Below are 12,749 nucleotides of genomic sequence, written 5' to 3' on the forward strand. Positions count from 1 at the left end.
CAGCACTCTACCTGCTGCACCACCCCGACTCATTAGAGCACATGTTGGAGGGAAACATTATGGAAAAAATGATGATCTATAAGCAAATATTTATATTTGCCCATAATTTCTTCATTTCTAACTACATGAATAAAGTTAATGGTGTTCATAGGAATAATAATAATAATAATAATAATAATAATAATAATAATAATTATTATTATTATTATTATTTATTAGATTTGTATGCCGCTCCTCTCCGAAGACTTAGAAGTATTTTGCAATCATTTCTTCTATATTCTTATCACTATACAATCAACTATATCCAGGCTACTTTTCTTCTTGCCATTGATTATTCTGGAAAACATACATTACAGCATTTCAGGAGTTCTGCTCCATGAAATTGAAAGGCACTATAATTATGTGCTATCATTCAGACTTCTAACCCTAGGGAAAGAAGAATTATGTTCCTATATTTGTCAAGAGATATTGCAGTAAAAAAATGCAAATTATTTGATTCAATATACAACTAATATTAGTCAAAATGTATAGATAATTTGTATCATGCTTCAACAAAAATGTACAAAGTTTGGTGGGTATATATTTAACCCATGAAACTCATGACAGATGAGATGGTGATGTAGATTGGATAAATTCATAGTGGATGCGACTATAATGCTGCAAAACGAGACTAGGTTTATGTTTCCATTTTTTGCTTCTGAGCACTTCAGATATAGCTGGTTACTAGTGATGGGCGAACCCAATGGTGTTAGGGTTCGGCAAGTTCGGACAAACTTTACACAAAATTCGGCCGAACCCGAACCGAACCCGAACGGGGAATCCCACCAAAAGATTCCGGGGGCGGAGCTTTGACATCACGTATACTGTACCAACAGGTTGCTAAGGATGCCAAGATGATCACTTCCTGGATTCCATGGAATCCAGGAAGTGATCACCTTGGTGTTCTTAGCAACCTGCTGGTGACGTCAAAGCTCCGAATGCCGAACGCGACCCTGAACTTTGCCCGAAATTTCAAAAAATTTCGTGTTCGTGTTCGGCATACCGAACACTGCAAAATTTGGTATGGACCTGAATTGTGCGGGTTCGGTTCGCCCATCACTACTGGTTACCTACAATGAGAAATAAACTACTAGAACATGATGGGCTTGACTTGATCATCCATGGTTATTCTCATTTTTTACTCACCCTTAGAAACATGGGCAACCACAGGTGGCAGGAGATACAAATAATAAATCTTTAGCTGTGATGCTATGATACAATCCACATTATGTACTGGTGTCCAATGACAGGGCAGAAATACAGAGCATTGGGTATGTGTCATAATATCAAAGGACATATTCCATCTTTTTGGTCCTTGAAGTTTGCGTGGCATGCTTATGATGAGAAACAAGGAAGTTCCTAAGTACCAATGCACCCACTGAAAATCTGTAGAGCCTGAATCGTCATTGATTCTGGGAGTCCTCACTCTTTCCTTTCTAGTTGAGAAAATTAACAAACCCATTCATATCTGATTAAGCTTTTGGAATCCCTTCATCAAAACAATAACCTTATCCTATCATATCCTAGATTGTATTCTTAATATACAGTGATCTCTTGATTATCGCGAGGGTTCCATTCCAAGACCCCTCGCGATAATCGATTTTTCGCGATATAGCGGTGCAGAAGTAAAAACACCATCTGCGCATGCGCGCCCTTTTTTTCTATGGCCGCGCATGAGCAGATGGTGGATCCGGGGAGCGACGAAAGTTCGTAAGCCGACAGGTTGCTTTCAATGTCGGCTGCCCCTGCCCCCCAGCACCCGCTCGCCTGCTGTTCGCCGCTCGCCCGCCTGCCCGGCCGGCGGCTCACTCACTCGCCGCTCTCCCGTTCACTCGGCCGGCCGCTGCCCGGCTGGGGAGGTGGATTCGCCGCCCCTACCAGCCCGATCTCTCTCCGGTGGCTGGGGAGGTGGATTCGCCGCCCCCACCAGCCCGATCTCTCTCCGGTGGCTGGGGAGGTGGATTCGCCGCCCCCACCAGCCCGATCTCCCTCCGGTGGCTGCCGCCCCGACCAGCCCGATCTGGGGAGGTGGATTCGCCGCTCCTCGCCGCCTTCGCCTCGCTTCGCCTCAGCTGCTGCCCGCTGCCTTCATCTTCTCCCCAAACTCCTCCTTCCCTGCCAAAGCAGCCACCGCAGTTGAGCGCGTGAGTGATGCAGGGCAGCCCAATGCCGCCGGGAGGGGAATCCAAGCTGGTGGCTGGGGACGCGGATCCACTGCCCTCGCAGCCAGATCTCCCTCTGTGTGTGTGGGGGGGGCGATGAACCTACGATCGGGGGCTGTCCGTCCCTGTTGGGTGGTGCAGGGCAGGCACAGGGAGGGAGGGAGAGAAAGGAAAGAGAGAGAAAGGGAGGGAGAGAAAATTGAATGAAGAAGGGAGAGAAAGAAAGAGTAAGAGGTAGAAAGGATAGAGAAAAAGGAAGAGAAAGTGAGAGAGAAGTGACTCTTGGTGATGACGTATGACGTCATCAGATGGGGAAAACCATGGAGTATTTTTTAATTATTATTTTTTGAAAAATCGCGATATAGCGTTTCGCGAAGATCGAGATCGGGAAAATCGAGGGATCACTGTACTACCTAATTCTACATCTTATTCTACACTTGACCTATTAAACATCCCCATAATACATGTTAGCTCAAATTTGTGTGGCATTTTAAGTTAATCATGAATGTTAATTAACTTGGAAGTTTTCTGAATGTTTCATACTATCCTTCTATAATTTAAAACTATCAAATATTTATCCTTGATGGAATCATGTCTATTTGACCCTTATTGTTTAGCATGCAGGGATTTCTATTTTTAATGAATGTATCTTCTTGTATTCTAATTATTTTTTACAAGAGTCAGACCTAATTTATTATTAAATATCAGACATCAGACTTTTGCTTTTTATGATGTTCATAAAAATAAGCTGCATTATTTTATTTGTGTTATATATTTCTTTATTTGAACATTAGCTGACAAAGTAACAATGATATTTTATGCTTTCAGTCCTAGCTATATGTAAAAAAATCCAAGTAACTGTTTTATACTTGTGTTAGTTGATACTGATGTTTGTTCCCTGATTCAGCAGAAGAAACTGCTGAAGTCATTTGAAAAATCATGATTACTTGCAAACCAGTTTTCAGATTTTTTTATAGTGAATGTGTAATAGCAATTTATAGCTATTGACACAAATTCATTTCCACATATTGATTGCTGCTTTTTCAAAACCTCTTTCTCTCATACATGCACAGAGGGGAGGGAGGGAGAGAAAGATGGTAAGAGAGAGGGTGAGGGAAAGGGAGATGTGGATAAGAGGGAGAACACACCATCATCACCATCAATCCAGTTTAGTCATGTCTCTTGGCCTGTCATAGTTGTTACGTATGGATGGACATAGTATTTATTTGTTTTGTTTATTTTATTTTATTTTATTTTATTTTATTTTATTTTATTTTATTTTATTTTATTTTATTTTATTTTATTTTATTTTATTTTATTTTATTTTATTTTATTTTATTTTATTTTATTTTATTTTATTTTATTTATTTTATTTTATTTTATTTTATTTTATTTTATTTATTTTATTTTATTATTATTTATTTTATTTTATTTTATTTTATTTTATTTTTTATTTTTTTTATTTTATTTTTTTTATATATTTTTATTTATTTATTCATTTATTCATTTATTTATTTAATTTAGATTTCTATGCTGCCTAATCCCAATGGAACACACAGCGACATACAGCAATATAAAAAGAATACATTAAAAAGAAGTCAAATGTTAATTACAGACCGAAAAGGGTCAAGATAATTGGTTTCATCCAAGGATCACCAAGGAGTGGTGAGCCACCACCTTCTCAACAACCTTATCCAAGAAGGGGAGGTTGGACACTGGCCTAAAGTTCTTCAATTTGACTCCAGGTATGGTTTATTGAGGAGGGTTGCACAACTGCTTCCTTCAGTGGCTGTGGAAAGGACCCCTCACTCAAGGAAGCATTAATTAGTTCCTGGATCCAACCACGTGTCACCTCCCAGCTGGCTGAAACCATCCAGGAGGGGCATAGGTCCAGTAAACAGGTGAAGGAGCTTATAGCTCTCATGACCTTCTCCACCTCATGAGGAGTTACCAGGTAAAACTCATCCCAAAGAACAGGACTAAGACTTGACTCTATCACCTCGGTCTGTATTGCAAATTGGAGTCCAGATCATTCTGAATCTGAGTGACTTTATCTGCAGCTCTATCCTGTAAGGACTCCACCACTCCCTCCTTATTCAGGAGGTAACAGGTCACCCTAAACATCTGGGTGAGAATCTGCAGATGCAATAAGGGCGGTAAGGTATGCAGACTTTGCCGACTCTATCGCCACAAGGTAAGTCTTAATTAAAGCTCTTACCTATGTTCAGTTTGACTCAGAATTACTGGCCCTCCATAGTCACTCCAGGCATCTCTTTTGGCGTTTCATCCCCCTGAGTTCCTCAGTACAGGAAGGAGTCTACTGCTTTGGAGAGGCTACAAAGGTGCAATCTGGTCCGGAGTCCCTGATGCAGCCTTATTCCATGCCATCACCAGGGACTCAGCCAGGCAAATGAGTCAGGAATTTCTCCAAACTCCCTCAGAAATCCATCTGGGTCCATTAGGTGCCTGGGGCGAACCACATAATCAGTTCTGCTTCCCTGAGGTGGGGGATTGGCCTGTCAAAGTCCACCATTAGCATGGAGTGATTTGACCATGACAAGGGTATGATGACTATACCCCTTAAAACCAGATAATTTCCCCCCTGCCCCGAGAGTGTATGTCCCCCTCTATAAGTTGGATCCTGAATTACTTGGGTCAGGTCCATAGACTCCTGCGCCCCATCCAAATAATGGCAAGTTGAAGTTCCCCCAGGACCATAAGCCTAGTAATTATTTGCATATGGCCACTGATTGGCTAATTTAGCAGTGGGAGTTTAAAACCCATATCTGTGGCTGGCAGGGTCCGGGGTGACCCTTAAAAGTGGCTTCTCTGCAGTCTGCCGCAGTCTGTATTAACTTCAGCTTGGAGTTAATAAAGGTGCTGAACTGTTGCCTCTTTATTTGTGAATCTAACAATAGTGTTTTCTTACTTAATATTAGCAGCTGTGCTTAGATTTTTCAAATCCAGCCATGTTAGGGATGGACTTGCCATCTGAGTTGGCTTACTGACATTGGCAAGACCATTTCCAATACATATGTCATCTTTAGCTTTATCCAGTTTAATTCAGTGCTTCTTCTGTCATACCCAATTTTTATTCCATTTAAATGCTCAGAAACAGCCACTATTGTACACAGCTTCAGGTGCACCATCCATACAGGTAACTTTATGTTTTGAAGCATTTTTGCAGCATTGCTTACTTGTATTTCCCATTTCCCCCCTTCATTTGTAGCATTTGTAGCATCCATTTTACTTTCTCTCCTATCACCATCATTCTGTCCAAGTGCAAGAGAATACTACTGTGCTTATAATTTTATGCTATTTATATTGTAAGCATACTACCTACAGAATTCTTTAATTTTATTTTCATCCTGTACCATCTTATTATTTTTAACTCAATTTGTTCAGAAGGAGGCTTCTTCTTTAGGCCTTTTCAACCATATTCTTTAAAAATTCATAACATATTTCTTTTCATTTTCTACATCTCTTAACCTTTAATAATCTCAACCCAGACAAGACGGATGGGCTGTGGGTCTTGCCTCCCAAGGACAATTCCATCTGTCCATCCATTACCCTGGGGGGAGAATCATTGACTCCCTCAGAGAGGGTTCGCAACTTGGGCGTCCTCCTCGATCCACAGCTCACATTAGAGAAACATCTTTCAGCTGTGGCGAGGGGAGCATTCACCCAGGTTCACTTGGTGCACCAGTTGCAACCCTATTTGGACTGGGAGTCACTGCTCACAGTCACTCATGCCATCATCACCTCGAGGCTTGACTACTGTAACACTCTCTACATGGGGCTACCTTTGAAAAGTGTTCAGAAACTTCAGATCGTGCAGAATGCAGCTGCGAGAGCAATCATGGGCATTCCCAAATATGCCCATGTTACACCAACACTCCGCAGTCTGCATTGGTTGCCGATCAGTTTCCGGTCACAATTCAAAGTGTTGGTTATGACCTATAAAGCCCTTCATGGCACCGGACCAGATTATCTCAGGGACTGCCTTCTGCCGCACGAATCCCAGCGACCAGTTAGGTCCCACAGAGTGGGTCTTCTCTGAGTCCCCTCAACTAAACAATGTCGCTTGGCGGGACCCAGGGGAAGAGCCTTCTCTGTGGCGGTCCCGGCCCAATGGAACCAACTCCTCCCAGAGATTAAAATTGCCCCCACCCTCCTTGCCTTTCGTAAACTGCTTAAAACCCACCTCTGCCGCCAGGCATGGGGGAACTGAGATACTCTTTCCCCCTAGGCCTTTACAATTTTATGCATGGTATGTCTGTATGTATGTTTGGTTTTTATAATAATGGGTTTTTAACTGTTTTTAGTATTGGATTATTATTATGTGCTGTTTTATTATTGCTGTTAGCCACCCCGAGTCTCCGGAGAGGGGCGGCATACAAATCCAATAAATAAATAATACTTTACCCTCTGCAATATTTTTATCTTTATATATATTATATATCAACTTTCCCCTTATCTTCATTCCAGTAATCATTCTATTTTTTCAGTGGGGTATTCTGAGAACCATACTAATTTGTCACTATTGTTTCCTGTAGTGATTTTAAACAATCCCGCAGATGTGCAGTAGTTTGTATTTGTTGGAGATTTTAAAAAACACACTACAAAAACATCTACTCATTCCAATAAGTTACAGATTTTCATCCATTAAAAAAAAAAATGGTATGAACTTCATTGTACCTGGCCAAAACAAAAATGGTTACCTCATCTTCCCTAAATTGAGAAATTGTGTATTATTATTCTATATTCCTTGTTAATAGGAATATTAGGTAAGAAAGTGTAATGGCTCATTTTTTCTTATTGAAAGAAACACTTGAATGAACTGTATATGTTTTGAATGTATCTCCACTATGAAACACCTGTTAATTAGGGTATTCTTTATTCAAAGGAAAAACTTCAATTTTAATATGAAATTAATACTTTAAACAGTGCAGAATGCACAAAATTTGCAAATGATATCAATAAATGAAATTCAATTCAGTTTGCTCTTATTGCAATGCTGATCAACCATTAGAGAATCATGCTAGTTATTAAATATGTTAAATAAACACTGAGCAGAGCAAAATTGTTGCATAACTGGTATTTTTTAAACAGAAAAAAATGTTTCCTGGTGTGAAAAAAATTACAAATCATTAGTTTGAAAAGGTGGGAAGTTTCATCAAGTCTTTTGTTTTCTCAGTATGAGATTAAATAATGAAGAACATATAATTAATAAAACTAGTGTTATTTCTATTTATTTCTCAACACTCTCCAGGATGTTAATAGTGCTTGTATTTACAAGGTTTAATATATAAATCATTCCGGCTACACACCAATTTATTTGGAAACAAATTCAAGTGAATTTTTTGCAATGGATATTTTTGATTAAATATATACGCACTTATGAAAACAATGGAAGCTGGAATTTCAGTTGCTAAACAATGCATCATTAAAAGTTAGCCTGGACCTGATTTTACTATTATTTTTATCATGGTTGTTAAGCAAACCACCTCTAGGATTAAATGAATCACATGGTCACTAAGTAAACCTGGCTTCCCCAGTTGACTATGGTTGTTGGAAACTGACTGAGAAGCTTTCAGAATGCAAACACATGACTGCAAGATGATGCAACCATTGTAAATGTGAGACAGTGGCCAAGTGCCCAAACTGCAATCCTATGAACATTGGGAATGATACAAATGGTTGTAAGTCAAGGACCTGTACATTATAATGCCATTATTAAGCCTTACACATTGCTGAAATACGTAGTGATATAGTGTCACATTTTATTATCATGTATCTTAGTGTTAACCCTCCGAATCATTGATGTTAGTGATCTATTCTAAAGTATTGCTATGTGAGCAAATTTAGTTAGATACAGGATTCACCAAATGCTGTGTTAGCACTATATGATAAAGCCTGCAAATAGCCTTGCCTTGCAGGATTATGATTACAATCTTTATGTCAAATGAAAACTGCATCTATCATGCAAAACAGTTCTATTTAAAGGTCTTGATTTTCTGCAGACACAAAAGTGTAATATGAAACCATTTTCTCCAGATGTAATCCTCCCCTTGCTTGCAAAGCTGCATTCAGACAGAGTCTAAAGGTGATTTGCAGATTAACTACAGGCATGCTGACCCATAATCCACATCTGTGTCATTTTTCTTATTCTATCGTAAAATGCCTCTACGGCTTTACAACTTTTGTTCTGAAAGCATTGAATTCTCCTTGAAATTGCAACGCGGTAGTAATATTAGGATTAAAAGACCAAAATAAAAACCCCATCTCGTGAGATGCATGGCTTTGTCAAATTGATAAATAAATAAAGTCCTTTGCCCATCAAAGGCATCAGTGCAAGAGAAACAGGCCAAGACAATGGAGTATTTCACCAAAGAAATGCTAAGCAAGATCAATAACAGTCAGGAAGATTTCCAAAGTGTTGAGATTGGTGTGGAGTAAACATTTCAGTGTCTATTTTTAACCTTTTTACTAACTGTTGTGATTCAGCCTGAGGCTGCTCAGGGACCAGCTGTGTCTCTGCTGGCTCCATGCCCGGAGGAGGAGGACAGCGAAGAGGAGGGGGCTGAACAGTCGGATGGGGGAGAGGAAAGTCAGGAATGGGACGAAGGAGAACAGCATGAGAGCCCCGGGGGGGGAGGGGCTCTCCCCAGCCAGTAGCTTGGAGTCATTAGGTGATGACACACAAGCCGTCATTGACATGCGACAGAGACGGTCAGATCAAAGAAAGGAGCAATTAAAGAAGTATTATCAGCACTGAATTAGGAACAGCTGGGCTTGGGTGTGGTCCTCCTTAGCAGGGTTTAAAAGGCAGGCAAACCCTTGAAGCCATGTGGAGTGTTATCAATTGGAGTTGCGGTGACCTGTTTTGATTCTCAGCGTCTCTGATCTTGGCTTGTGGCCTCGCAGTCTGGAAGACTCATGGGAGGCGTCTGTTTGCTATGTACAGCTTCGTCTTGGCAGCAAGAATCTGGTATTGCTTCATGGACTATTGCCTTCATGTATATATTTGAAGTTCCAGCGTTTTTCCTGTTTGTAAGGACATTTTCTGTTACCTGTGTTTTTCTTGAATTTTATAAACTGCCTTTGCCTTTTACTGGTGTGTCTGGATTCTCTTTTTGGGTTGGTCTTGGCTTCTGGAATGACCCAGACAGAACACTAATGTTTCCCCAGTTTAGTGATGAGTACCCAGAGAGTAGTCCAAAGCTGAGGAGTACCAGGTAGAAAGAATTCAGAAGCTGCAGAGAGAGATATAATTGGTCATTAGCAGCTAGAGTAGGTGACAAATTTGAAACAAAAATAATTTAAACAACAGGAGAAGTCCTATTTTTTGCCATCTCCCTGGCAAAATAAGGAAATACAGGCCATGTACAGTATCTGCAATACTTCCAGTCTTTATCCAAAGAGTGAATACATTTTTTTCTCCTCTGTTGCCCACATCTTGCAGAAGTTCATGTCCCAGTCAGCTAGGGATGCATGCTGAATATTCTACAGTGGAAGAGAAAGAAGGATTCACCACCAGATTTCCAATTCCCTACCCCCAAAAGTTCAGCCCTTCAGCATCACTCCATAGGAAATGAATGGAGGTGAATATGCAACTTCACAAGAGGATGAGGATTGAAGAAAAGATAACAAAGCCAAGAGGAAAAAAAAAGAAAGCGGCAGATTGTTAAATTTTGTGCTTCAACTTAAGTCAAAGTACAGAGGATGGGTATGAATCAAATGTTGTGACATGAGCAGGCAGACCTCTACATGTCCATTTTAGCCATACACTTCTTTAGTTCTTTGAGTTAAGTTGATGCAAGAGGTCTAATAATGAGTGTAACTTTGGGGTTTATCCTCCATGTTTTGTTATCTTTTCTTTTTCTTTTTCCCAAGCAACCTCATCTTCTGAAGTTGCATATTAGCTTCTATTAACTTCTTCTTGAATAATGTTGAGGGTCTGAACTTAGTGACATTCATGAATGACCTACATGGCCTCAACCTGGATGGTTCACCTGTTCAGTGACCTTGTCGGCCCCTTCTGTCATTGGTGCTGTCACTTTTACTTTGTCCTTGGGACACAATTCTTAACGTACTTCACACAATACCATTTTACATTTTGACTTCTACACTTTTAGCATGTAAGCATGTGACTTGTCAGCAGTTAAGGTTCTGTAGCATGTTAAATGGGGGACTATTATGCACTTTCGAAAGGGAAATATTGGTGGAAGTGACAGAACCATTAGTAATTGCATCGGAACAAGAGAGAATGTTATTTTCCTGCCTATTGATTTTAACTAATTCTAACGGTTAGAGTCTTGTTCAGCTGATGAGCTAGACCTGAATGAACATTGTTTCATGCTGTGAAACGCACACTACTTCTAAGCAAAATCTCTCTATGCTTTCCAATCAATTTAGTGGATCTAAAAAAAAACCTTATCACCTTTCTTCTTTTACCTGGGAAAAAAATCATTAAACAATTAGAAGTTTAATAGCAGCAACCATAGTTCCCTCTAAGCTGAGCAGTGAGCAATCGCTCACTTAAAATCATCATCAACTCAGAGTTTTCCAAACCTGCCCAGAAAGCCCGAGAGGGAAAGAGTGAGAGGGAAGGAGAGAGAGAGGAAGAGAGGAAGAGAGAGAAACATAGAAAAAAGAGAGAAAGAAAAAGAGAAAGAAAAAGAATGGGAGTAAGGAAAGAGAGAAAGAAAATCAAATCTAGTTTGAAACTAGCTCAACTATTTAAGTGGCATTTTGATATTGATAGAGGTGCCCTATTATGAGCTCACTGTTATAGACACACAGTACAGTATTTTATTTTGAAATTCTCTGAGGCAAAACAGGTGGGTTTTTTATTTGTTTGTTTGTTTATTTGTTTATTTATTTATTTATTATTTCTGTGCCGCCCAGTCCCCGAAGGGACCTTCCGCTCAGACACTATTACTTTTCCGCCCACCCCCCCCCAAAAAATTAGAGGGAACACTGGCAGCAACATGTAAGTAGCTTTTTGTCTGTGAAAGTAGGTAAATGCCACTTTGGGACTGTATTTTTAATCTGTGTTGATTACTGTGCATATTATTATTATGCCCTTCAAAATGACCATCTTTGCAAAATTCAGCTGATTTTAGCTGACACCACGAAGAGCTCATTTTTCTTTAGTTCAATATTTATTTATGGCACTTGGTTGTTGTTTAGAGTAACGGCTAGGATTTAAATGATGCTCTAATATAGAGGTCGTCAATCTTTGGACCCCAGGGACCACTAAATGCATAATTTTGAATCCTATGGACCACTAATATGATCTGCCCAATGACTGGCTTGGTGGGTGTGGCCAACTCAATGTCACTCACATCATGGCTGACTTCTACTCACCCCTCCCCTTCCAGCCACTCCTTGTCTGCCCATCTGGGCTCCTTGGGGCCCCAACAGGAAGCAGTTGTTGGAGCTAAGCAACCACTACAAGAAAGAGTTGGCAAAACAGCTGGCTACAGTTCAAATTGGGATCGGACTGAGAAGGAGGCTCAGCAGAAGGACCTCACTGAGGACTGCGTAGGCTTTCAAGGAGAGAGGAGATATGCAAGAGTGCAAGGCTAGGTACCGATGTCTTGTACCGATGTCAGGTACCGATGTCAGGGGGCTGAGATGGCCAACCAGTTCCAGGCCATGATGCAATTCCACTGGAACAAGGCCCTCTGCCTCTTCCCCACCAGTGACACTTCCCTCCAGCCTTTGCCTAAAACCCCGCACCAGGAGGCTGAAGCAGACCCTATCAGAATTTCTGTCCCCTTTGACCCATACAAAAAGACCCAAATGGGAGGACTTTCTGTAGCCTGTCAAAGACTACTTCAGCTTCAACCACAACAACACAACAGATTCAAGCTTAACATTAACAGCTCCAAAATTGACTGTAAAAAATATGAACTTTAGTAATCGGGTTGTTGAAGCGTGGAACTCATTACCGGACTCCATAGTATCATCCCCTAGCCCCCAACATTTTACCCTTAGACTATCCATGGTTGACCTCTCCAGATTCCTAAGAGGTCAGTGATGGGCATACATAAGCGCACTAGAGTGCCATTCCGTCTCCCTGTCCTATAGTCTCTCCTATATCTCGTATTTCTTCTCTACTATATCCTCTATAACCTTCATTGTGTATTATTGTGTATTGGACAACATAAAAAATAAAAATAAACATTCATTACACATATGTGGCCCAGGGGCCATAGTTTGAGGACCCCTGATTTTAGTGCATTATAAGAAATACAATTAATTTTTCTGTGGACCACCAAAATTTATCACAATGGCTAGTGACCGCTGCTCTAATTGGACACAATTACATTCAGAGGTGAGTAAGCATATGAAGGCCTGCAGCACAACAAAACCCGTTTTATTTGGAATCACATATTCATTTTGTGAAAGAATAAATGCACAAATGTACACAAGGTATGTGTGGTGTATATGCCTATTATATTAATGTTAATGAGGCCACCTCTTGTTTGTGTCAATAGATATGGTTCAGGCTTGTGAAAAACAAATGCAAATTGCTAA

Source organism: Erythrolamprus reginae, chromosome 5 (assembly GCF_031021105.1).
Source record: "Erythrolamprus reginae isolate rEryReg1 chromosome 5, rEryReg1.hap1, whole genome shotgun sequence".
Classification (NCBI taxonomy): domain Eukaryota; kingdom Metazoa; phylum Chordata; class Lepidosauria; order Squamata; family Dipsadidae; genus Erythrolamprus; species Erythrolamprus reginae.